The 27198-nt window shown below is 40.7% G+C and overlaps 1 long non-coding RNA gene across 3 annotated transcripts in view; it reads right to left on the reverse strand.

The window, feature by feature from the left end:
• LOC122235020 overlaps positions 1-26841 on the reverse strand; it is a 90389-nt gene extending 63548 nt beyond the window's left edge. For all 3 annotated transcript variants that reach the window (XR_006213102.1, XR_006213100.1, XR_006213101.1), the window contains exon 1: positions 26602-26841. This is a non-coding gene — a long non-coding RNA (uncharacterized LOC122235020). The remainder of the gene's footprint in view (positions 1-26601) is intronic.
• Between the last annotated feature and the right edge of the window lie 357 nt (positions 26842-27198).

Consider the following 27198-nt stretch of genomic DNA (forward strand, 5'->3'; position numbering starts at 1 on the left):
GGTTTGTGTGTGTGTGTGTGTGTGTGTGTGTGTGTGTGTGCATGTTTGTTGGCTGACTTTTGTTCAAGATGGCTTCTTTTTTTGTCTTTTTTTTTTTTTTTAATGTTTATTTTTGAAAGAGAGAGAGAGACAGAGTGTGAGCAGGGGAGGGGCACAGTGAGAGAGGAAGACACAGAATCTGAAGCAGGCTCTAGGCTCTGAGCTATCAGCACAGAGCCTGATGCGGGGCTAAGAACTCGCAAACCATGAGATAACAACCTGAGCTGAATTCAGACGCTTAACCGACTGAGCCACCCAGGCACCCTGGCTTATTTTCTTATATGTCTTTCAATTTTGAATTATGAGCTCATCCACTTCGAAATGTTATCTATGGAAATTCTGTGTGATATGGGTTGAGGAAATGTTCCTCAAGAGTTTAATGCTTGCTTCATCCTGGTACCAAATTTCATGTTGATTTTTTGGCTTCCTAAATAATGCCAATAGTATAACTATAAACTCCAACCCCTCATGAAGTTCAGTTTTGGGTTTTAGGTTCTTATCAATTTATTATTATTACTATTACTATTACTATTTCTAGACTGAAAACTAGTTCTTTTTGGTTTCCTGATTGCAAGCATAAAACTCTTCCATAAGGTAATGCTCCCTACTGGAAAAATTGGTTAAGTTGGAAAAATGTGTGCTTTATGACTTTGAGAAGTTGAAAGCACATGACACATTCTTCTGATTGTCATCTTTGCGGGAACTTACTGTTTCTATTGAAGTTCATTAGTGTGCTATATTAGCTTGTGCCTAGACATGAGGTACAGCAATGAAACAAACTTGTGAAAGAAACATTTCTAACATTCTAAACATTTCTTGGCTAAACCTCCCATTTATTTATAACTTGCATATATTTTCTAAGGTCTTGATATTATTCATTTTATAGATGTCTCAGCTGTTGAAATAGCTGAAGAAGTTACAAGATATTTGATGAAAAGGCTCATAAAATTTTGACATTGTGTGAAGCAAAGCCTTTGGTTTTAAAAAAAAGTCTTTGATTAAAAAAAAAGCTAGAATGGTAAAACAAGAAGATATGTCATGCCTTGTTCAAGGCCAGCAATATTCCATATTTTTCATAACTAACAATACAAATTTAGTTAAAAACTAGATCCAATTTCAGCAAACTGGGCAGTTTATTTATTTGAACATATTTGATCTCTACTGTTTATTAATTTCTTATGTGAGAGAAAAAAAGGAAAAGGAAAATTTAGTTCAAAACCAATGATTATAGGGGCACCTGGGTGTCTCAGTCAGTTAAGCATCCAACTCTTGATTTTGACTCAGGTTATGATCTCGTGCTTTCATGGGTTTGAGCCCTGCATCGGGCTCTACAATGGCAGTGTGGAGCCTGTTTGGGATTCTCTCTCTCTCCCCCTCTCTCTCTGCCCCTCCCCAATTCACGCTGTCTCTGTCTCTCTCAAAAAATAAATAAACTTAAAGTATTTTTAAAAAAAACAACAATTATAATGATCACAAATCTGTTCAAGTACCTTGACTGCTGAATCAGTACTTCCCATCAGTATACTTATCAAGACTCTTGAGTAACAAAATCACTTTTGCTGGTACTTTTTACCCATTAAACATTTTGCAAGTGTTTGAATTCTGTGGTAATTGGGGCCTGTTGCACACAGAGAAGTCTATGAAGGAGCCAGTCCTGCATCACCCTCAACACATACCTCTCACCACTCAGGGAATGTGTAGATCCACACACAGGATCATGAAACATCTCTGCCTTCTGCCTCCAACAGTCTTGGTTTAGACCTGTTGTCCCAGTATAATTATTAGTGTCCCCTTTCACACTCAAAATTATCCCAATTTGGACAGTAGTTTGTGTAAAAACCCACACATCCCATCTTAGAAACTATGTTCTAACACAGTGCCTGGTGAGGAAAACTTAAAAGTTTTCTGGTAAGAAAGCTACCAATCAATGCTAGTCCTTCACAAAAGCAGAAAGTCACCTGGGAGCTGATCCTCTTTAACTTATCTGCACAAATGAATGGCCTCTCTTCTTTGAACACATATTGAATATGAAGTCACCCAAAACCTTGGAGGAAAAGCAAAATGGGATTCTTTGTAGCTTGTCAAAGACTGTCCCTCAGGCAACCCCTTTGTAGAGAGGTCTGGATACCAAGACAGCAGGTAAGTTCATATAAAGATCAAGGGGTATTTCAAGGGGAAAGAGTTTAAAAATCTGACTTTTTCCTTTTTTAGACTCAATCACACTGTATTTGTCTGATGGGTTAGAATGTTTCTAGCTGACTTTGCCTGGCAAGAAAGGAAACCAAGGGCCCCAAAGAGGGACACTCCATACAGGGGCAAGTAGTCTAAATTGGGGACCTAGAATCCAAGCCAAGTCCTATACTATAAGTGGAAAGGTAGATGCCATACAGCAGCATGATATTTGTATTTTGGGTATGATGACAAATCATGTAATATGTAAATTCAGACCTTTAACCTCAAAAGCCTAAAAGGGAAGTGGATAAGGATGGACTAAGCTGCATCAGCTTTTGGCTTTCAGCAGCCTGAAATCAAGAGCCATCTAGAACTGGAACACACCGAAGGACTGATATGAATTCTTAATTCTCTCCTTGCCCAGTATTTGAAGTGCAAGTAGCATCTTAAGACTAAGTAAATGCCTAGAGGCCTTGGGTAATTTAGAGTCACAGAAAAGCACAAGAGGCAGAAAATGGACGCCCTGCTAGTATAAACAGATGAAAGGGATTTAATAATTAATTGGGAAAATAAAAGGGATATGACAGTACTCTTGCAAAAAAAAAAGATATCACTCCAGACCAACATAGTTCATATATGACACAGTCAGAGCATTTTCTAATGTTTAAAGAATAATCAGTTCATTCTGAGGAATGGAGGAAGCCTCTCATCCATGGTACCTGGAGCAGAAGGGACACTGCTCTAACCAGCGTCTTTAACGCCTAGCTCTCCCTATCAAAGTCCATGAACAATGTGACTTAGAGGCAGCCATATGGACAGAGATAGGCATTTATAGAGACATTTTCAACTCTTGACAAGAAATCTGCTTGTGAAAGAAAATAAGCAAGCAAGGGCTAATTAGTAAGTGTAACACTGGCTCCTTAATTAAAATCTCCCTTTAGATTCAATCTATTCCATGGAATGACATTTAATAATACTGAGCTATAGTTATGAATGAGTTTCCCCAAATGTCTTCATCTTTGATTAAGATAAGCATTGCCCATAGAGAAACAACCTTCCCAAGTTAAGTCATCTATAAATGGAGCTTTAGCAAATCTTCTCTTTATTCTGGAGCTCTGGAGTCCCAGATATCCTGGGACTACTGCCTAACACAGGGTATTCTGAGTGTAAAATTTTGCAAAATGCCACCAAGCAAGACTAGGTATCCAACACCATTGCCATACACTTTAACAGTGAGAATATGCATACATGCACATATTGGCATGTATGCATGCATATGAAGCAACAAAAACCATCCCTCCCCTTAGAGAGCTACAACAGGATGACAAAAAATAAGTCCTTATTGTACCTTCAAGATAAGACTGACATTTTCCATGACATCTTCTAAAACCATGATGATCGATATGGCCTTGCTTCCGCTAAAACATTTTGTTGAGGGTGGGTAACAGAGTAAAGGAAGAAAAGAAACAGTAACAAAGCTTTGGGTCAAAATGATTTCCTTTATCCGGAATTGGTTGCTTTTGAAAAATAACATTAATGCCCAGATATTTTTTCTATACCTCTATTGCACGTCATTTCCATCGTTGTTCCTGGTGAGCCACTTGCCTGAGGAACCATGGAATTTCTGGGACAACAGAGACAACTGTATTTGCTATTTGTAATATGTGTCCAAGGGTATTCTGCCTTCTGACTTCTGACACATTCAAGCTGGTCAGGCTTTATGCTTTTGGGCTAAAATCTGGCATCAAGGATGATTTTATTTTGCTGGGATTATAGTTAGTTGTGAATGTGTCTAGTTAATGAGATCTTTAGGATCAAAATCTATGTTTTATTAATTATTACATCTCAAAATAAACATCTGTGGAACTCAAACTGGACCATTTTCACCATGATCTTCTAACTAGTCTTCAGTTACAAGTGACAGAAAACCTAACCCAAATGGTTTATGCAAAGAGGCAATTTATTGGTTCATAAAATTGATAAGTCTGGTAATAGGATTAGCTTCAAGCATGGCTGAATTCAGGAGCTCGAATGAGTCATCAGAACTTGATTTCTTAGTTTAGTTCTCTTTTCCTTTGTGTTTTGGGTGTTATTGTCTGGCAAATTCTAACCTTTTGAATGCAAGATGGCTCCTGAGTCTTTAGATTCCTGCCTTCTCAAATTGAATTACAGCAAAATAGAGGAAGCCTGTTTTTTAGTGTCCCATGAAAAGCCTTGAGACTTATTCTAATTGGATAAGTTTAGGACAAATGTTCACCCCTGAATTCTTCCAAATAGCCAGAGATGAGTACGTCCACTACCTGGAGCCAGGACAACACTCTACACAGAGGTGTCAGATTATGTGTCAGCAATAGGGCACCATTTTCCCTCTTTTATGGTTTCCCCCACCACAGATTTGGAAGCTTCGGAGCTACATTGCCTGCAAGGCTCCAAGTTAGGTCCTGACAGTGAGAGAGAACTAGCCTGAGATTAAAAGCCAAAGGAAATACAAAAGCCATCAATTCTCCCAGGCAGCAACAGGTGGGTGTGTGGGCTTTGGCAGTGGGTGGTTGTGAGATTCTGATGGCTGCTTCCAGGCAGCTTCCTGCAAATCATTAAACTTTGATATGGCAACTAGCTGAGATCATTGCCAGAACTTGTGTGATTGTGGCATTTTTTATTTCCTGCCCACGAGTGACAGTTTTCCCTGACACTCACTCCCCCCTTCTTTCACTGGTTTCATAAACCTCTAATTCCTGTATTAAGTCCTTCCTGCTTGAAGTGCCTAGACTGGTTTCCAATTTCTGATACCTCTGTTCAGATGAGCTGAGAGTAGAACGTTGGTACATCTGCAAACCAAATCCTGACTTGTAAATAGGTGGGAGAATGAGTGGCAAGGAAATGGAAATAAAAGTTCACTCCATTTCCCTTCAGTAGCATAATCCTGAGATTCTAGAAATCATAGGGATTGCTTTTACAAAACACCTCAGTCATACGGATTAAAAAACTATGGTAGTTTCCATTGTTTACCTAATTTGAAAGAGAGATCTCAGCCTGTTTTTCCTGGCCCCTCATAATCATGTCACACTTCTCTTTCTTACCCTAGCATTCACCATCCTTCCATATGTCCTACAGAAGAAAGTAAAGAGACTAAATGCTACTCCTGGAACATACCCTAAGTTTCCCTGCTTCCATGCCTTCCTTCCTATAATTCTTTCCTTCTAGCCTCTTGGTTTAAGATTTCCACAAATCCCGTATCTTCTTTTTACATGTCCCTCAAACCTCAAATTATCCTTTCAAATCCTCCTCCTTGTCTTTTTCTTCCTCTTCCCATTCTTCACCAGCAAGGTGAACATTTTAAAAGCACTTACCATGTGCCAGACAGCGTACTAGCTCTTCACATCCCATAAACTGAGTTAATCCCACGTGATAAGGGCTATTGTTAGCCCCAGCCTATAAGTGAGGAGCTTGAGGATTAGAGAGGTAGTATCCTTGCTGCAAAGTCTGATGACAAGTGGTAAGACTACTACTCAAATCTAGGTCCATAGCTCCTAGTCAGAGAAATTCCCATCTTCCCTGAAGGGCCGTGTAGAACTTATATTCTACCTTGAATATGAAAAAAATTAATTAGTCAGTTTATTTGCCAAGGTATTTTGCCCAAAGGGAGCGATGAGAGGCCCTCAAGCCGCAAGGCTCAATACTCGGCCACCTGCCACTCTTACCTCACTATCACTAAGCAGCTTTTGAGACTTTTCAGCCGGCTTTGTATCTCCAAAGCACCCATCTCCTCTACACCCAGGCCTCTTTTCTCCCTCTATGTCCGTTGTCCCAGCACCCAATAACACTTTCTTCAGATAACCTCACCTGTGCCTGACACATGAATTTTTTATGCCAAATGAATGGAATAGCAGTTTATTATTAACTATTTAACAGACTGCATATCTGAGCTAAATATTGTCAGGTCAATTTGCTGTTTTGATATTTGACCAAGGACTTCCTTTCAACATAGTTATCATGTCAGATGCTTGTCTGTAGCCTCCTTAGATCTAAAAATCCAAAGCAAGTTTTAAGATAGATCAATAATACATTAAGTCTATCTATCAGCTTCACTCTTTTTTTTTAATTTAATTTTTTAAATTTACATCCAAGTTAGTTAGCATATAGTGCAACAATGATTTCAGGAGTAGATTCCTTAATGCCCCTTACCCATTTAACCCACCCCACCCTCACAAACCCTCCAGTAACCCTCTGTTTGTTCTCCATATTTAAGAGTCTCTTATGTTTTGTCCCCCTCCCTGTCTTTATATTATTTTTATTTCCCTTCCCTTGTGTTCATCTGTTCTGTGTCTTAAAGTCCTCATATGAGTGAAGTCATATGACATTTGTCTTTCTCTGACTGACTAATTTCGCTTAGCGTAATATCCTCAAGTTCCATCCACGTAGCTGCAAATGGCAAGATTTCATTCTTTTTGATTGCCGAGTAAGACTCCATTGTGTAGATATACCACTTCTTCTTTATCCATTCATCCATCGATGGACATTTGGGCTCTTTCCATACTTTGGCTATTGTTGATAGTGCTGTTATAAACATGGGGGTGCATGTGTCCCTTCGAAATGGCACACCTGTATCCCTTGGATGAACACCTAATAGGGCAATTGCTGGGTCCTGGGTAGTTCTAGTTTTAATTTTTTGACGAACCTCCATACTTTTCCAGATTGGCTGCACCAGCTTGCATTCCCACCAACAATGCAAAAGAGATCCTCTTTCTCCGCATCCTCCCCAACATCTGCTGTTGCCTGAGTTGTTAATGCTAGCCATTCTGGCAGGTGTCAGGCGGTATCTCATTGGGGTTTTGATTTGTATTTCCCTGGTGATGAGTGATATTGAGCATTTTTTATGTGTCAGTTGGCCATCTGGATGTCTTCTTTGGAGAAGTGTCTATTCATGTCTTTTGCCCATTTCTTCACTAGATTATTTGTTTTTGGGTGTTGAGCTTGATACGTTCTTTATAGATTTTAGATACTAACCCTTTATCTGACATGTCATTTGCAAATACCTTCTCCCATTCTGTCGGTTGCCTTTTAGTTTTGCTGATGCTCAATAGTTCACTTTTGCTTTTGTTTGCCTTGCCTCCAGAGACGTGTTGAGTAAGAAGTTGCTGCAGCCAAGATCAAAGAGGTTTTTGCCTACTTTCTCCTCGAGGATTTTGATGCTTTCCTGTCCTACATTTAGGTCTTTAATCAATTTTGAGTTTATTTTTGTGTATGGTGTAAGAAAGTGGTCCAGGTTCATTCTTCTGCATGTCTCTGTCCAGTTTTCCCAGCACCACTTGCTGAAGAGACTGTCTTTATTCCTTTGGATATTCTTTCCTGCTTTGTCAAAGATTAGTTGGCCATATGTTTGTGGGTCCATTTCTGGGTTCTCTATTCTGTTGCATTGATCTGAGTGTCTGTTTTTGTTTCATATCAGCTTCACTCTTGTACTGCAATTGATGCCTCGTGGCTTTAAAATGAAGGATATCGGGGCACCTGGGTGGCTCAGTTGGTTAAGCGTCCGACTTCAGCTCAGGTCATGATCTCACAGTTCATGGGTTTGAGCCCCATGTCAGGCTTTGTGCTGACAGCTTGGAGCCTGGAGCTTGCTTCTAATTCTGTGTCTCCCTCTCTCACTCTCTGCCCCTCCCCTGCTTGCACTCTCTTGCTCTCTCTCAAAAATAAACAAACATTAAAAAAATAAAAAATAAAATAAAATGAATGATATCATTGAGTGTAGTTAATGCAATACAGTGTTATTCCTATAGAGTAGGACCACTAAAATCTATTTGACACTTCTGCCTGGACCTGTGATTTCCCCATGAGAAGTGCATTTTCCAGCCTGCATTGGTAAATTAGAATCTGAGCAGAAGTGATGTGTGCAACACCTGTATCACTTTCTTAAGAAGGGATCTTTGCCCTGCATTTATTTTCTTTATCTTCCCTGAGCTGAAACACAGATGTGCCACCTGCAACCTGATGAGGGCAAGCCATTTACTCCACCCAGGAGAGCCCACTTTGGGGCATTTATATGGTCCCATAAGAGAGAAAAATAAGCCTCTAGTTTCTTTCAGCCACTTTAATTTCTATCTTCTTTGTTTAGAGATTTGTTTAGAGACTAGGCATCACCGTAACAAACAGTAATCTACATGGGCTTCAAACAAAGCAGAGAATCGTGTTCCCTCAAACTGAAACCCACTGTGATCTCATATAGCATAGGGTTGATCCTCATTTTTTTTGCAGGTTCTGTATTCGAAAATTTACCTGTTCACTGAAATTTGTGTGTAACCACAAAATCAATACCGTGGCTCTCGGACAACCATTCAAAGACATAAGCGGCATGGAGCAGAATCTGAGTTGCCCAACTTGCACACTTCCCACTGAGGTTGAACAAGGTGATGCTCTGCCTTCTTATTTCAGCTCTCAGCTACAAACAAGTGTCCCTTTCATGGTGTATGGAGTGCCACTTTTTTCACATTTTGCGCTTTTTAGTGGGAATTCCACTGTTTAAAATTGAAATTAAAATTCCATTGCCTACAAATGTAGTGTTGCAGCATGTGTCTAGTGCTTCTAAGAACAGAAAGGTTGGATGTACCTCACAGAGACAATGCTTCTGTTGGATCAGCTTCCAGTAGACATGGGTCCTGAGTTCATTGTCAATGAATCAACAACATGTATTAAATATATATGCCTTTGAACAGAAACACACATAAACAAAGTTGCAAATGACTGACTGATGAAAAGTTGTAACCAGAGGCTTGAGGGAACCTAACCCTCTATTTCCCCTAGGAGTAATGGTTCACTATTCAGTAACTCAGCATTCATGGCTGCTTAGAACCTAACTACCATGAAAAACAAGAACTGACTATGTTTAATAGCCTTGCCCCCTATATCTGTAGTGATCATGAGATTCCATTCTCAGTGACACTTGCAGGTAAAGGAAAACAAAACCAAAACAAAAAGCTGGTACAAAAAGTACCAGCTTTACTTCTACATGTGGGAGCAAAGGGGAGGGATGCTAATTAACAGCAAATAAAAAACTTGTTTGCCTGCATTATAGACTTTTTTGAGCAGTAAAATTGAGAATATAAATTAGGCACAGCCATCCTACCTTCTCCAACATACTCGTGATAGAGAAATATAATCGAGAAGAAACACCAAGAGGCATCCGGCTCAATCCTTTCTTAACTCAGAAGAGGAAACCAATGCCCAGGTGCCCAGGACCACACCACTGACTAGCTGGTACTAATGCAGAGCAAAAACCCAGGTCTCCCAGCTCCCAAAAAAAAGGTCTGCACAAGGCTTGCTAGCTATGGTCACAGGAAGAGAATGGATTCTTTTGGTGCAATGAAAGGAAACAGACAAACTGAGCATTGGAAGGTGGGAAAGTTGGATGGAGAGCCAGGACCATTTGACTCTAAGTTCTTATGTTCCTGACTTGGGGCTTATGTTCCTGGCAGTCAAGCTCTGACCTCCTATTTGAAAGCAAGACAAGAAATACTCCTGGCCATGGCAAGACCCTGAACTAGTGCTGAATCCCTGCATTTGACTGTTTCTTGGCCGATGGGTTTATTTCTCTGCAGAACAAGAGCTGTATTGAGTCAGACGCCTGACCCTGAGCTCTTCTCACCACCCTCTTCTGATCATATAATGTTGGCAGTCATAAGTGGCCTAGTTTTAAGGACCCAAACCTCTTCCTCCAACATTATCACTTGCCCCATCATCATTAAGTACTTATCACATCTAAATAGTAATTTCTTGATTATAAAACATTCTATGGTTTTCTTTTAACTTCCGAGGCATAGTTATTTGATATATAGATTTTTCCAAAATGACTCCCTGTCAGGATGTTTAAGGATACTCATCTCGTGGAAGGAAAAAGATGTGTGTTCCTGAAGATCAAACCAAAGCCTCCCAACAGCATTACCTGTCATGGTAATTACCTGTGGGTCAGGAGGCCTGAGAAGGTAAGTTCCCAGAGGCCAAGAACCTACACACTGAGCACTTGACTACACACAATTGATACCGTGTGGGGATTTTTTTTTTAATACTAGGCTGTATTGTGACTTCAGCGTTCTGAAACAATGTCTGTGCAATGCCAAAAACATCCAGATGGAAGTGGAGAACTCAGCCGCCACCACATGCTTCATCTGCACCGATGTCTTATGGAAACAGCCAGCACAGATCTCTGGGGCCTGGAACAGTTGCTGGGCAAGAAGCCAGAGGGGAGAAATATTGCCAATATATGTTTAAATTAAATTAATTAACATTTATATAACTCTCTACATTGTATAAGGAACTTTTATCAAATATAGTGTCTCATTGAATCAGAACAACCACCTTATAAATTAGCTATTACTATTTGCTGTATTTTACAGATAAAAAAAATTTAAGCCTCAAAAAAATTTAGAACACACAGTTGCTAAAGAGTGGAGCCATGACTCGAACCCTACCCATGGAGTCTATAATAATGATTGAGGACTTACTACATGCCAAGAGATTATGACAACAATGAAATCATACACTTGTACCATAATTAATACCTTCTACCTAGCTATGCTGTCAGACAGGGAAGGCAGGCATAAATGTTTCATGTTGCATCATAAACCTGGATTTTATATATCTGGATATCTGTCTATATACATATTGATATCCATATCAATCTATATCCATCTATAATATACATGTGTGTATATATACTTTATATTCCTACAGAGTGGCAGGAAACAAAAAAGGAATGCAACAGAAATGGAAGGATAACTTGGATCTATTTGAAATTCAGTGGATTTGTTCCGTGAGGCCCTAATACAGCAAACACAAGCCCAGACAGGTTTCCCATACCTTCTTAGACTATCCACACCTAGCAAGGCATATGTTCAGTGAAGACAGACAATAATAATCCAACATGTTTGTACAATTCGCAAGTTGACAACGTGGGGCAAGTTGCCAATTTTGCATTCCTGAAGATTATTCTAAGTAATGGCCCTACTTTGACGGTATTATGCTCCAGAAAGAGAGTTCTGGGTTTATTCTTGTTTCTAGAATCACCCAGATCAACACAATTCTGTTTGCACTTTTTTTCACCAATATATTTCTATTCACCTCTTGGTCCTCATCTTGGTCATATGTATCCATGAGAGTTGCTTGATTTTAGGGGTGAAAAATAAAAAAAGAAATGCACAGCAATGCAGCACTGAATTTGGAATCACCAGTTTCTACAAATTGAAAGGAGGAGTACCAAAGGTCCCTTTAGAAAATAAAGGGAAGTGATATCACATGAGAGACAGACACCACAGCCATGTGCAGTGAGTCTCTGGAGTTTCCTTTTGAATAGGAGATACAAACAGGTGAATGCGTGAAGGATGCAGCCATTTACATGGGTCCTAGGCAAATGCAACTTCCTGAAGCCTCATATCACACTCAGATCTCATATCCAGGGCAGACGGGTTTTTCTAGGTCGTTAGTCTCCACAAGTTACACTTCCACCCACTGTGAGATAAGTTTTGATGCCAATCAGATATTCACAGATGTCTACACTCAAACCCCTGCCTGGACTTCCAAATTCTACCTATTCAACAGATTCGGCCGGGGGGGGTGGGGGGGGGGGGGGGGGTGGGGGGGGGTGGGAAGCAAGATTGTAAGTTACATCTAAGCAGACAGATTTGGGGATTATTATGCCCTTCCTATGCTGCAAACTATATAACTCAATAAGAACATATGATTCATGCCCTATTTACACAAGCATTGTATTTTCAGTATCCAACGTAACATGAATTATGCATGTTGGGATTTCATAACTTTATATAATCCTGCACATGAAATAGGTGCCCTAGGTCCTTCTTGGAGTTACATCTACAAAAGATTTCAATGGTAAACACTACGATCATCTTTACATACTGTAAAACACAGTGTTTTACATCAGAGGTCAGCAAACTATGGCCAATGAACCAAAGACAGCCTGCAGTTCATTTTCGTGTGGCTCAGGAGCTAAGAATGGTTTTTATAGTTTTAAATAATTGTTTTTAAAAATCCAGAAGAACAAAACAAAAAAGTAAACATAATCAAATAAAACCATACAACAGAAAGACCATATCTGGCCTGTAAAGCCAAAAATATTTACTATCCAGTCCTTTACAGAAAAAGTCTGGTAACCTGTTTTAAATGGTAAGTTGCAAATAAAACTATTTCATTTATAGGGGCGCCTGCCTGGGTGGCTCAGTCAGTTAAGCGTCCGACTTCGGCTCAGGTCATGATCTCGCAGTTCGTGGGTTCGAGCCCTACGTCGGGCTCTGGGCTGATGGCTCAGAGCCTGGAGCCTGCTTCGGATTCTGTGTCTCCTTCTCTCTCTGCCCCTCCCCTGCGCACGCTCTGTCTTTCTCTCTCTCAAAAATAAAGATTAAAAAAATTATTTCATTTATTTACCTTCTTTTATTTAGTTTTTACTGGATTTGATTTGTTTTATTTTACTTATTTGGTTTAATGAGGTATAATAATACTACATAGCTGAGCTTTGATCTCTTGCTTTTGACAGTGGCCGCATGAGGGGCTCTGGAGAGGACTCTGAAGTAGCCCTCCAACATGGTGGCAGACAGGATGCTATTACCAATTAGTGAAGCCTCCATAGATGTAGGAGGCCGAAATGGGGGCATTAATTCCACAAATTGCCCTCCCTGCCTTAGGCGAGATTTTTAAAGCGTAGTTATATTTATATATGCAATTAAATACGCAGGGGTAAGAAACAAATACATTTAACAATGCAAGACTACATAAGCAAAGCCAGCCCTAGCCTGGAATACATCGTGCCACATGTTCACTGCGTGACTGAAATTAGCTTTGCAGAGCTGCATAAATTAGATGCTTGCACCCAGAAAATTCAGGTCATTTTTTTCAATAGGGCATCTCCACAAGTGTGGGTTGTAGCTTAGGTACTCTAGAACCCCAGAGACTCTACATTTGAGCTTTACAATCAAGTGCTTAGATCATTTTAGCAAATATTCATAAATACTGGAGGAGTGTTACAATAGCCAAGGATGGCCTGGCTGGCTGTTTCCTTATAGCAGATTACACATTTCCATGTGCCAACTCTCTTCCTCCACCTATGGAGGAAGGGAAACCAAACTCCAAAGAGGAAGGCCACTTCTAGAGTGTGCAGTTATAGGTGGAGGCCAGTAAATAAATCCCCTTTCACTATGACAAACACATAAGTCAGAAACACAACCTCACTGTCATACTTCAGTTTCAAAAGCACAACATGGTATATTTCTGTGGCATTGCTTCAAAATGTATTACCTCATCAATTCATTTCTGAAAAAGTCAAAATAGTGGAGGCAGTCTATTTTGCCAACATTTTGAATCAAAGCTGTTTTGAGTTCTTCAGGCACCAGAAAGCAGCCTTACTTAATGAGCTGCATCCTCACCCAGCATTGGTGCAGTTTTTGGGTTCAGAACTGAACATAACCTATCTATTCATTTCTTCATTCATTTACCAAATACTAATTAAGAATGGGCTAGCTGTCAGATACTCTATTCAGCTTCTGGAGACACAAAAACAATCAGAACACAGCCCCTGGACTCAAAATCTAGGAGGAGAGGTAGATAAGCAAGCCATTAAGGGGCAGGCTATGTGTTGTGAGGGGAAAAGCTTAAGCTTCTGTAAGAACACATAGGAGGGAGGAGCCCTTAGCCCAGGCCCATGGGGACAGGGAGTCAGGAAAGGCTTTCTGGAGGAATGGAGATCTCTGCTGAACTCTGAAAGTCAAGAAATGGAACAATAGGACTTGACTTGTACCAGTACCACGTGTTCTCGGTGCGAAACACATAGGACACTCCAGGTCTCTGAAGAGTAGCAGGAACCACAAGAGGAGCATGACACACATGACATGACTCAGGGTAGGACAGCTATGGAGCAGGGACTGGGCCATGTCTTAATGGCCCAGTCGATTTTACTGCCAATTAACTTAATGGCACACTGTGTTCTCTCCTCAAGAAAGCTATTCTTAGGGCTGGGACATAAAGACTGTAGCACAGAGATGTAAAACTAGACTATCACAAGTTCTGGGGAGAGTATATGTTCCAAAGACCACCCCCTCCCACATTAGTTTGCTAGGGTGTCCATGATAAAGTATCACACATTTGGTGGCTTAAACAATAGAAATGTCTTATCTCACAGTTCTGAAGGCTAGAAACCCAAAATTGAGATGGTGGCAGGCATGGTCCCTTCTGAGGGCTGTGAGGGAGAATCTGTTCCATGCCTCTGCACTCACTTCTGGTGTTTGCCAACAATCCTTGGCATTCCTTATAGATGTTCTCCTTTGTCTCCACATGACTTTCTCTCTGTCTCTTTCTCTTGGCTTGACATTCTTTTTATAAAGACACCAGTCATAGTGGATCAGGGGCCCACCCTACTCCACTATGACTTCATTTTAAGTAATCACATATGCAATGCCCCTATTTCCAAATAAGGTCACAATCTGAGGTACTGGAGGTGAGAACACCCATATATGAATGGGGGGCGGGGTACAATTTGACTCCTAACACCCTCATTTAGGAGAGTAAAGAAACTTCCTTTCTGCCTCTCTCCACAAAGAAGCAGCAACAGTGACAATCCAGTGCCTACAAGTGTAAGGGATGGGGTCCAGACCTCAAAGCTGGGACCTCAGAGTTTCAGGGAACTATAGGGAAAAGGCCAGGATAAGGATAAAAATCTCTGTCTTTCAGCTTCAAGCCCCTAAGTAAACATTTTTTCCTCCTTAGCATTTTACCTGCCCTAGTCATGAGATCACAAAAAAACATCATGAGGCCCCTTGGAAGTGAGTAGCTTCTCAATGTATCCTATACCCAGCAATGAGGTCAGGTAGCCCTCCTTCACCATGCAAAGCAGGCTCTTAGCTGTTGTCGGGTCAGGAGACACAAGGCTGGCCCCTGGAAGCAGAACCTCCAGGGTATGTGAGGATGGGAAAGGAGGACAAAGGAGAAGGAAGAAGAGCGGAGGTCATCCGGTTGTGTCCTGTTTGCGATGCTGGAGCCCACGGCCGAATGTTATTTTAGAATTTGGTGAGTCACAGCGGCACAGCATCGCCTGCCTGCAGCCACCCTCCTACCAGTGGGGGAATTAGGCTAATTATGTCTCCAGGCAGGTATTCCCCTAGTTTTAGGGAAACATAGGCAAAAGTACGAAAGTTGCTGTGGAAAGGAAACTGTGGGCCATGACAGGATGGCAGGTTAGCAATGAATGACTACCCCAAAGGCCTGTGCTCCACAGAGCCCCTGCATGCCCACCTCTGAATGAGCTGTAGAAGCAGGACAGAGGAGACCTCAGATGGGGTCACTTAGGAGGCTTGCATGTTACAGCATTGGCTCACCTAATCCCAACCTCCTTATTTAACAGATGGGGAAACTGAGGACTCAACACACAGAGACTTGCCTGCAATCCCCCGGTAGGAGAATAACAATAAGGCCTATCACCAAACTTTCCATTTCAAGCTCTTTTCACAACATCATCCCACCTCAAACTGCTGGCCAGCCTGTATTAGTTCACTATGGCTACCATAAAAAGCACCACAGACCAGGTAGCTTAAATGCCCAGAACTTTATTTTCTCAAAATTCTGGACACCAAATGTTTGAAATTAAGGTGTCAGTGGAGTTGGTCCCTTCTGGGCCCGCTCTCCAAGGCTTGTAGACAGCCTCTTCTCCCTAGGTCTTCACATGGTCTTTCCTCTGTGCCTGCCTATGACCAAATTTCCTCTTCTTATTATAAAGACACCTATCATACTGGGTTAGGGCCCAATGCAATGACCTCACATTTTTATTATTAAAGTTTAAAAAAAAATTAATGTTTATTTTTTTTTGAGTGAGAGAGCGTGAGCAGTGGGGAGGGGCAGAGAGAAGGAGACACAGAATCCGAAGCAGGCTCCAGGCTCTAAACTATCAGCACAGAGCCCGAGGTGGGGCTCAAACCCACAAACCACAGGATCATGACTGAGCCAAAGTCAGACACTTAATTTAGACACTTAATTTGGCTCAAGACTGAGCCAAAGTCAGCCATCCAGGTGCTCCACAATGACCGCATTTTAATTTAATTACCTTTTCAAGGTCCTATCTCTGAAAACAGTCATGTTCTGAGATACTGGGAGTTAGGGTCTCAACATATGAACTTGGAGATGGACACAATTCAACTTGTAACACTCCGCCAGAGCCTTTCTCCCAGGAGTTCCTGCTCCATAACTAGCCCTGCTGGTGCCACATGACCCTGCCCCTGACAAAAGCTGACAAGACCAGGGCCACTGAGCTCCTGGCTCCATCTCCTAAATGTGTTTATTGTGACAGCTCTGCCAGTGGAGACAAGGGGCTGGACTAATTCAGGCCCTTTGGGGCAGTCTGAGCTCAAGACATGGGGAGAAACAGAGCAAGATCCTAGTGAGGCAAAAGCAAAAGGAGCAGGCACAGAGAAGTAAGCCTACAAAATGGTGAGCTATAGGGGAGAACCACATCTCCTGGCGCTGATAAAGAGAAAACAACAACAACAACAACTCTGGACACCAGAACCAGGCTGGACTCTAGATGAACTTCCAATAAATTGTAAGGTCTCCAAGCTGTGCTTGAGTTTTGAAGCTGCCGGCACATGATATTCCTTATTTCGAGGGGTAACGACATTAAAAGCAATCAACAAGTCAACATAACCAATACCTGAAACACCATGGTAAACCAAAAGAATCCTACCCTTTTTTTTCTTCTTTGCCTAGGAATGCATGTTACCTACAGATGAGAAAGGAAGAGAGAAAGAAAGAAAGAAAGAAAGAAAGAAAGAAAGAAAGCAAGCAAAAACAAAACCTTGAACATATGTTTTCTTTTTTCTCAGAGATTGTGGAAATCATCAAGGGTTGAAGCATAGCTGAAATGGTCCTTAAAACAAGAATAAATGGAAAGCAAGAGCCTGGGGCAACAGTTTACAATGGCCTCACAGTAGGGGACTACATTCTTTCTATTGGTGTCCTGAGTTGTGTATAAGATAAATCTGATTTCAAATGTAATGGAAAGAAGAAGGAATGGTGAATCCATTAAAACAAACCTACCAGGAATGTCCTCACAGTTATATTCCTCACTGCCCTTTTGAGAACATTTCAAGACAGAGAAATTTCAAGAGTCTTATGGCATTTATCTCATTTTTTCTAGGTCACCCCTTTACACAGCAGTTTGACCCTTTTCATGATAGGTTTTTAAGCACTTAAGATTCCACCCTTTGCTATTACATTGGAAGGAAGGATTTTTTTTTAACTTTTTAATATTTTTCCCTTTTGTTTATTTATTTGTTTGTTTATTTGTTTATTTATTTATTTATTTTTGAGAAAGAGAGCAGGGGAGAGCCAGAGAGAGACAGGGAGAAAGAATCTTAAGCAGGCTCCATGCTCAGTCTGATGTGGGGCTCAGTCTCATGACCCTGAGATCATAACCTGAGCTGAAATCAAGAGTTGGATGCTTAACTGACTGAGCCACCCAGATGGCCCAATATATTTTTCCCTTTTAGATTAAGCTCCCTGTTTCTTTGGCTATATCTGTTATTCCACTCTAAACTTACTTCAATTTGTCTTTATCTTTCCAATAGCCATGATCCCCAAAACACTACAAGATTTCAGAGTCATTAGTTGCAAGCCCCCGTGGGGTAGAAATTAAGCTCCTGATTTTTGCTCTATTTTCTCACTGTGTCTGTGCAGCCCCCCTCACACAGGAGGCAGAAGACAAATGTTCCCTGACTCATTCTTTCATTCGGGCTGTTTCTCCCCCAGGACAGTGGGAGTGTTCACATATCTCACAAGCAAAGACTAAAATTCAGGACCTCTCTTACCTTCTAAATAACGGTTAGTTACATCATATTTTTGTAATATTCCCCTGCTGACCTGAAGCCAATTTACTTCTCATCCCTGTGTTTCTCCATCAGCTCTGGAAAAAATCCAGATATGTAACATAAACTCTTCTCTGACCCTAAATTTGCTTGATTGCCAATGGAAGGATTGGAAGCTGGTGGGAAAAGGCATCTTAACCTTGGCACTATTTCCTCCAGCAACTTAGACATTCCTTTTTAAAATTAACAATTTCTTGCCATGAGATGCCCAGAAGGTTTCAGTAGCAAAACCACACTGACAATAGCTTCAGGGTTAGCTAAGCAAATACATACTGTATCTCCTATGGGAAACGGGTATGGGAAGGGGAAGAAGTCTGTGTGGATTTTTAAAAAAAAAAAAAAAGTGACTTTTTCTAATCATGCCTAAGTATCCCTTTTTTGTAAAACAGTTGAGCTGTTAACTTCTATGCTAAGGCACGTATGCACTTTGGAAAGGTAATTTGAAAGCGAGTTGAGCCATGACAAATAGGGACAGCTGGCCTAATTGAATCATTTGATCTAAGACAGCTCAACTTGGTTATCCTCACTGCAGCCCACACTGATATTAGCGAGTGAATCATTAGCCATGAAATCATGTCGACTTTCCCGACTGCAGCGTTCTTGACATGACAGCGATCGCAGTCTGCCTTTCATTATAGCCCCAGTAAGTTCTTTCGTCTGTCAGGAAAACAACAAAGCAGCTTGGAAAACTTTTAGGCTCGGCTTCAGAAAGTCATTTGCTCCAACATGCCACATAGAGCATTTCAAAGAAAGACAGGGCGTGAGTTAGCTACAGGAGCAAGCTAGGTGCACCTAAGCAAGTTCAGCCAGGCTGGACGCCCTGAAGCCTCTCCAGCATCCATACCTGCAGGTAAAAGGCAAGAGCAGCTTTCTTTTGTAAGCACCAGTTTATGGTCACTTGGGAAAGTGGACTCTAAATGGAGTAATGATAAATACTATAACACTTGACCTACAGACATCCCTAATGGGAGTCTTCATGTAGAGAGGACATTCCCGTCATCTTTAATTTAGTTTTTGCAAAAGGAAGGAAAGGGGCGAGTCCCTCTTTTCACTCTATTTGTCAAAGGTGGTGAGGCATCTAAGAGAGCTCAAATGCAGGGACCAGTCCACTGAAATGTGGAACAAATCTTGGGTCTTCACAGCACTCAAGCTGTATCTCTCTAACTTGCCCCCTCACAACTAGACTCCTTCTTAGGTCCTCCTCTCAAGACTGCACCTGAGGGTGCATTGGCCTCAATTCCCACCACAGGCAGAGACTGGGACAAAGGCTTGTGAAAATCCAGAGGGGTGAGACAGAGGAGAGAAAGCCAACACAGGATGCATCAGCCTTTGCTTCGAGCAACTCTGCTTGATCCTCTGGAGCCTTCTGAGAGGTCTGTGAAAGGCACTTCAGAACTGCCTTCAAGGGGAGGAAAGGAGGAAGCACTTACTCACTTGCTCCTGCTCCCTGTTGCAAAGATGACCCCACAGAAATTAACTCCTTGCATTCCCAGGTTACACACGTGTGAGCCATGAGCGCTTTCCTTGGCTGTCCCCCACGAAGCATCAGCAACGTCCAGTACAGCCAACCAAAGCACCATCCGGCTGCAGCTCCACAAGCCTTGCAAAAGTCTGCCTAAAACTGGCCTATCAGCTTAAGAGGTGGGCCAAGGAGACTTTGAAGAAACCGTATTGATAAGAATTATCAGAAACAGAAATGTAGCTCAGACGCAGCTCATGGCAGGTAAAATGTAGACAAATTGATACATGCAAAGATTTACAAGCAGTGTCCGGATGGCTGAGTGGTCTAAGGCACCAGACTCAAAGATCGACCAAAAAAGTCTGAGTAAACGATGACATTTGCAGATAACTTTGATGCTGAAAATGACATTAGATTTAGAATGGAATACCAAGACCAAGAAACAACTGATATGGCTCACTTTTACAGCTGTCTAAACAGTAGGTGAATCCAAAAAGCAATGGCAGAAATTTTGTAAAATGAATATTGAGTTGGAAAGCACCCCACACTGTAGGTGTTCATGTACATGTAATGGGTACAATAATCAATCTGAATCACAAAATTTCAGAGACAGAAAGCAACTTGGAAATCATGTCCTCAAACCTTCTTTTATTACAAGAAAGAAAATCAAGCAAGTTCAGCAGCAAATACACTGCTAGGTGGTGGCAGAGTAGATTCCTGAACTTAGAGCTTGCCCCACTTGCCTGTGAACTTGGCCCTTGAGATCAGTTTCACCATCTCGTGGCACACCACGAGTGACTGGACATCTAGAGTGGGCCATTTTGTAAACCCTACCCCCAAAATATTTTCATAGTAACTGTAACATGAAACAAATAAAGATAACAGCCAGAAAAGAACTGAAGACAATGAAACAAATTTTAATGTACTACATAAACGTAATTTTGCCAGGAAAAAAATTTTTTAATTTTAATTAAAATAAATATAGTACAAAAAAAGGAAAAAAGCACAACTATTTATTCAATGGTTTTAAAAAAAATTTTAATGTTTATTTATTTTTGAGAGACAGAGCGTGAGTGGCAGAGGGGCAGAGAGAGAGGGAGACACAGAATCTGAAGCAGGCTCCAGGCTCCGAGCTGTCAGCACAGAGCCCGACACGGGGCTTGAACTCATGAACCATGAGATCATGACCTGAGCAGAAGTCAGATGCTTAACCGACTGAGACACCCAGGTGCCCCTCAATGGTTTTTAAATATTCCTAACAGTTTTAACTTTGATCCATTGGCTACAGTTTCATATAATAATATTTTATGAAAATCACTGTTCAGTAGGTAATTTATAAATTTTAATGAAATTAAAATATCTGGGATGCCTGGCTGGCTCAGGCATAAGAGCATGTGACTCTTGACCATAGGGTTGTGAGTTTGAGTTCCACGTTGGGTGTAGAGATTACAAGAAAAAATAATAATAAACTAAAAAAATAAATAAATAATATAATGTCTGTAAAAGGTACAATTTAAGAATTATTAAACAGTGCCACTTATATAACTTTTTATTTTCTTGATTTTTAAAATAACTTTAAAGTAATTAATTTTAAAATATTTTAATTTAAAATGCATATTCGGATTCAGTTAAATATTTCATGCAAGCTAAATTTGTCTTTATCAACAAAAACCTATGCCTGCCATTTGCACTCAGTTTTACTGTTTTAAATTGTAAATACCAATAAAAACACCAAATTGTTTTTAGATGATAGAATTGAAGAAGCCAAGTTTTTTTCTATATCTTGACAATCACTTCACTATTATTTATTTCTAATCTACTGTTTAAACTCAGGAATATGTCAAACCCTGGGGACCCACATACCTTCTATACCCACAGCAAGCTGGGACAACTCTGAACCAAAGGAACATTTGCCTGAGATGAACACGTATATAGATGACTCCACATGTTTTGCAGTAAACTACATAACCAAAAATTCTTTAAAAAAATTTTTTTAATGTTTCTTTATTATTGAAAGACAGAGCATGAGCATGAGCATGGGAGGAGCAGAGAGAGGAGAAGACACAGAATCTGAAGCAGGCTTCAGGCTCCAAGCTGTCAGCACAGAGCCCGACGCGGGGCTCGAACTCATAAACCCCGAGATCATGACCTGCCTGAGCCAAAGTCAGATGCTTAACGGACTGAGCCACCCAGGTGCCCCAGAATTCTTTAAATTAAGTTTCGTGTAGAATACTGCTTATTAAAGGATAAGTAATAGCAATATATTAATTTAATTATTACTTAAATTCAACAGTAATCTCAACAATTGTTAGAACTCAGATCATAAGTTTCTTTTCAGAGAGTATTTTGTCACTGACATTTAGAATTGCTGGCAAATGGTGACAATAAAAATACCAGCTTTTGGTCAGTTTCATAATTGTTCTTGAATCTGTACAGATGAGTCACCCCTTACTGTGTGCACTGAATGACCACTCTGTACTGTAAGCGCAGTGTTTGCGCAATGTTCTTGACGAGAATGACGACAGGTTGGCTCTGGTTTAAGAGCACAGGATCCAGTCGAGTACACGCCAGGAGTCTGTTGTCAGGACAGCCCCTTTTTCCTCTCCTGCAGTCTCTCTTCTTTGTACCTATGTTCTGAGATCATGATAGAGCTTTATTTCCCTGTCATCCATTTCTGAGCTTTCACTTTAGCCACTTTTTCTATCAAAAAAATTCTTCCATAAAGGGTTTTGATCCTTTAGCATGTTCACAATGTAAAGACAAAGATAAAGAAGACAACCAGGACTTAAGACTTCAGCATTCAGGGCTTCTGGGTGGCTCAGTCGGCTAAGCGTTTGACTTCGGCTCAGGTCATCATCTCGCAGTTCGTGGGTTCGAGTCCCGCACTGGGCTCTGTGTTGACAGCTCAGAGCCTGGAGCCTGCTTCAGATTCTGTGTCTCCCTCTCTCTCTACCCCTCCCCCACTTGTGCTCTGTCTCTCTCTGTTTCTCAAAAATAAATAAATGTAGAAAAAAAAAACTTCAGCATATAAACCATGACTTTTTAAAAATCCCATGCATGCACACATGTGTAGAAACTACACTTCAATGTTCCAGAGCACTGCTCATGTTTAAAAATTAATTAGATTTAATCAGGTCAACTCAACCATGTCCATCAAGTAATGGACTAGGTGAGGCATAGCAAAATAATACTTTCTAATGATTAAAGTACCTGCGAATACATGAGGAATCCAAGAAACAGGATAAAAGATTCCCCTATAGTCACACAGCAATCAGTTGTAGACTCAGTTTCCTCATCCCCTGCTAGATCCTTTTCAACTTAAAAGCCATGTTCCCTACACACATTACCTACAATCCAGAGTGGGAAATACCATTGCAATACATGAAGCTATTCAGACACGTAACAGTGTGTGGTCAAAGGCTACAGTGAGATCCCTGGAAATCTAAGGAGGTAAAACCTGCCTGGAGATATCTCAAGAAAGGGCCAGTAAAGAAGATGAGGCTTGAGTTGGCCTTAGAAGCTCTTCATGTTGAACATGTTCCAAGAACATGGAAGAAGAATGGGTTGCTCCAATGGGCTGTCAGCAAAGACAGAGGAACTCCAGCATATGAGTGAACCATGGCCAGCAAGCAAGTCACCTCACCCCTTTGAGCCCATTTAATTCCACCTTAAATGAGGAAGGGGTGCAGTTATAATGGTATGGAAAAGTGTTATTCACCAGAATTCCTCATGAGATGAGCCTGTATTTATTAGAAAGAAATCCTTTGATAAGCAAGAACAGACTCACATACCAAAGACATTCCATTAACTATGTGTAAAATAAAAAGAATTTATGTATTTTTCATTTTTCTTGAGAGAGAGGGAGAGAGACAGAGACAGAGAGAGAGAAGGAACAGGGGAGGGGCAGAGAGGCAGGGAGACACAGAATATGAAGCAGGCTCCAGGCTCTGAGCTGTCAGCACAGAGCCTGATGCAGGTTCAAACCCACGAACTGTGAGATCATGAACTGAGCCGAAGTTGGATGCTTAACTGATTGTGCCACCCAGGCACCTCTGTATTTTTTTTTTCCTGAAATGAAAAGGGTAGGAAAGTGAGAAGAAGAAAAAAGAGGGAGAAGGTCAACACGATAGAATATGGTTATGGGACATAATGTGACCGACCCCTTTCTAATGACCTCTCAAAAGCTCATCAAAGCATACCAAAAAATTATGAAGCGCTAAGTGTGATGGGATTTCTTATAGAAACTGGCAGGTGATAGAGTTCTGCCCAAGGGGTCATGGGTAGAAAAAGATGTAGCACCAAGGATGTGGGAGTCAATTGGCTTCTATGCTACACTCTGTGAGTCGTCCGTATTCACCATCTAGGGCTGCCATAACAAATTACCACAAACTGAGTAGCTAAAACCAACAGAAATTTATTCTTTCACAGTTTTGGGAGCTAGATGTACAAAATCAAGGTACTAGCAGGGCCATGCTGCTTCTGGTAAGAAGAATCTTTCTTGCCTCTTCCTGCTTCTGGTAATGACAATTAATTCTTGGCTTTCCTTGGCTTATAAATGCCTGATTCTAATCCCTGCCTCTGAAATCACATGGCCTGCTTTCCTGTGTGTCTCTAGAGGTCTCCAACTCTCTTTGCCCTTATAAGAACACCAGTCATTGAATTTAGGGCCCATTCTAATCCAGTATGACCTCATCTTAACTGCATCTTAACTGCAGCATTTCAGCTGAAAGACCCTATTTCCAAATAAGATCACATTTCCAGGTACCACGGTTATAATTTCAAAGTATTGTTTTGAAGGACACAGTCAACCCACAATAGACCCAGATATATCCCTGAATACTTTGTATGTGCTTTACTACGAGAAGCTCAAAATAGCTGTATAATTGGCTCATTAACTGAGCCTTCGGCTTCTCTTTGCTGGCCCAGAACAGTGGATCTGTGGAGAGCTGAAGGACAGATTTGATGGATCCTTACAATTTACCTATTCTGACAGTATTTAGAGAAGCATTAATTTCAGGTGATAGTTTTCAAGGAAGATTCATCTGTATGTGGGCACATAATGAATAGGCAAATAGTGCTTGGCCTTGCCTTAGAACTTTCCAGATATCTCTCTGGGCACATAGCATACAGGAAGGCTTTTCCGCTCCGTTTCACTTCTTGCCTTTCTTTCTCCCATACCCACGTGGTTGAGGTCGGCTCATCCCAAGTATAGTTGGTACATTAGTATTAATGCTATAAAATCATCCACCTCATTATTATACAATTATGAATGGATGGCAAAGTTGATCATAGTTTTATTTATCAGCTGTAATTATTACAGATCCTAATCAAAGCCTTTCATAAACTCCAAATTTAATATATTGTCTGGTGGCTTTAGGTCATATGCCTTTCTCCTTGACCTTAAAATTCTTCCAATGTCCCTCTTCTGGCCTTGGGAGAGTCTGATGAATTTAAATGGCCTTAGATGGCTTGTCTATTTTCCCACATTGCCTTCCACCACTATTACTAATACTCTTTACATATCCACCACTCTTGTCCACTTCTATTTAAACCAGCCTAGATGCCCTTATTTGGCATTCCTTTGTACTCCTGTAATTTGGTGTTTCAGCCTGTGCCATTAACCTAATCACACACTCACATTAACTGGCTTGTCAACCTCTTGAGGGCCCTTGTTCTTCTCTGCATATTTTATAACATTTAGCACAGTGTCTAACATGTGGTAACTGCTCAAAAAGTCTGTGTATCATTAAACTGAAATTGGGAGGATTATTTTCCATCTTTTTAGGCCTGTGCTCTCCTGAATCTCAACATTCTAAAGGCAGTGAAGTTCACAAAAAAGACATACATTTTATGTCTGGCTTATTTAGATGCATAAGTATAGCATCCTATTCATCTCAAAAGAAGAAAGTATGGGGGTGCGTGGGTGGCTCAATCCGTTAAGCATCCGACCCTTGATTTTGGCTCTGGTCATGATCTCATGGTTTGGTTCATGAGTTCGAGAACACTGCCAGAAGATGCTGTCTATGAACCTGAATTGACCAGAATCTTGATCTTGGACTCTCCAGCCTCCAGAACTGTAAGCATTAAATTTCTACTGAAACAGTAGAAAGCTAACCTGTGGTAATTTGTTAGAGCCAAATGGACTAAGATACAAGGAGAGCAATAAGGCTTCCAAACAAGCCCCTTTAAATGCCATGTCACTAATCAAAAGTTAGGAGTAATGGAATCCTTGGCAATGGGATCAGTTGCTTGCAAATTTGTGGTTTTGTTTCCATTTTCCAAAATGCAAATATCTCTCTGATTTTTCAGGGTTAATTGAACAATTTGGAAGAGAATATACCCACCTTTTCAAAGACATCCAATGTTTTCCCCCAAATATTTCCATTCTTTATTCTTCCCTGATTTACACATCATTTTCTCCTGAACAGAGAGCATGCTGTGTGCCAGCTGGACCTGGACTGCAGTAGGTTTGTTTCCAGAGAAGGTTCATGTCCAGAGCATTGATAAAAGACCAAAGAAACTTGACCAGAATTGGGTTTTTAAGGAATATTTGGAGTAAAACAGTCCAAATCTGGATTTTCATCATTATATACTGGGAGGTGGAAAAATTGTTTTAAGGGCCAACTGCAACTATCCCATATCTACAAATTTGTTGCCACCTAGAATTTCTATACCTCACATCTTTACCTACTACAATTACAAGAGAGAAAGAAAGAAAGAAAGAAAGAAAGAAAGAAAGAAAGAAAGAAAGAAAAAGAAAGAGTTAATTTGCAATAATCTGTTTTAAATAAGACTGAGTAGTTCTAGTCAATCTTCACAGCATGTTATTATAAACATCACTAATGCTTTGTGATTAATAATGTAAGAATTTACCCTCAGTCAACAACACAAAATACTCCAGGCATTGTCAGTGAGTCACTTTTAAGTTATCTGCTACCCAGCTCCTATTAAAAATCCTGCTGTTAAAAGTTGCATAAACAGGCAAACAAAAAATCATCTCAAGGTTACACAGCAGCTTACCTCCTCTTACTTTATCCTTCAACCTCTGTGAATTATATTTAAGTCGCTTATAGACTTGCTTTCCCTGAGCTGCAGTTTTACAAGAAGGGAAATCCATCCGTGCATCTGTTATGAAAATCATGCTGAGGTGAAGGACACTGTCTGTTGTCATGTGTCGCTTCTCTGCCTATACAGTAGTCCCTCCTTATCCATGGTTTTGCTTTCTGAGGTTTTAGTCTCTTGTGGTTAACCGCAGTCTGGAAGCAGATGGTCTTCCTGACATAACAGAAAGTCACAACAGCCTCACATGATGTCACAGTGCCTACCTAGATCATTTACCTCACTTCATCTCATCATGCAGGCATTTTATCATTTCACATCATCACAGGAAGAAGGTTGAGTACAGCACCATATAATATTTTAAGAGAGAGACCACATTCAAATAACTTTTATTATATCATATTGTTATAATTGTTCTGTTTTATTATTAGTTATTGCTTTTGATCTCTTACTCTGCCTAACTTAAAAATTAAACATTACTATAAGTATGAATGCATAGGAAAAAAAAACATAGAACAATGTGTACTTTCTACAGTTTCAGGCATCCACTGGGAGGGT

Source organism: Panthera tigris, chromosome F2 (genome assembly GCF_018350195.1).
Source record: "Panthera tigris isolate Pti1 chromosome F2, P.tigris_Pti1_mat1.1, whole genome shotgun sequence".
In the NCBI taxonomy this organism is placed as follows: Eukaryota; Metazoa; Chordata; class Mammalia; order Carnivora; family Felidae; genus Panthera; species Panthera tigris.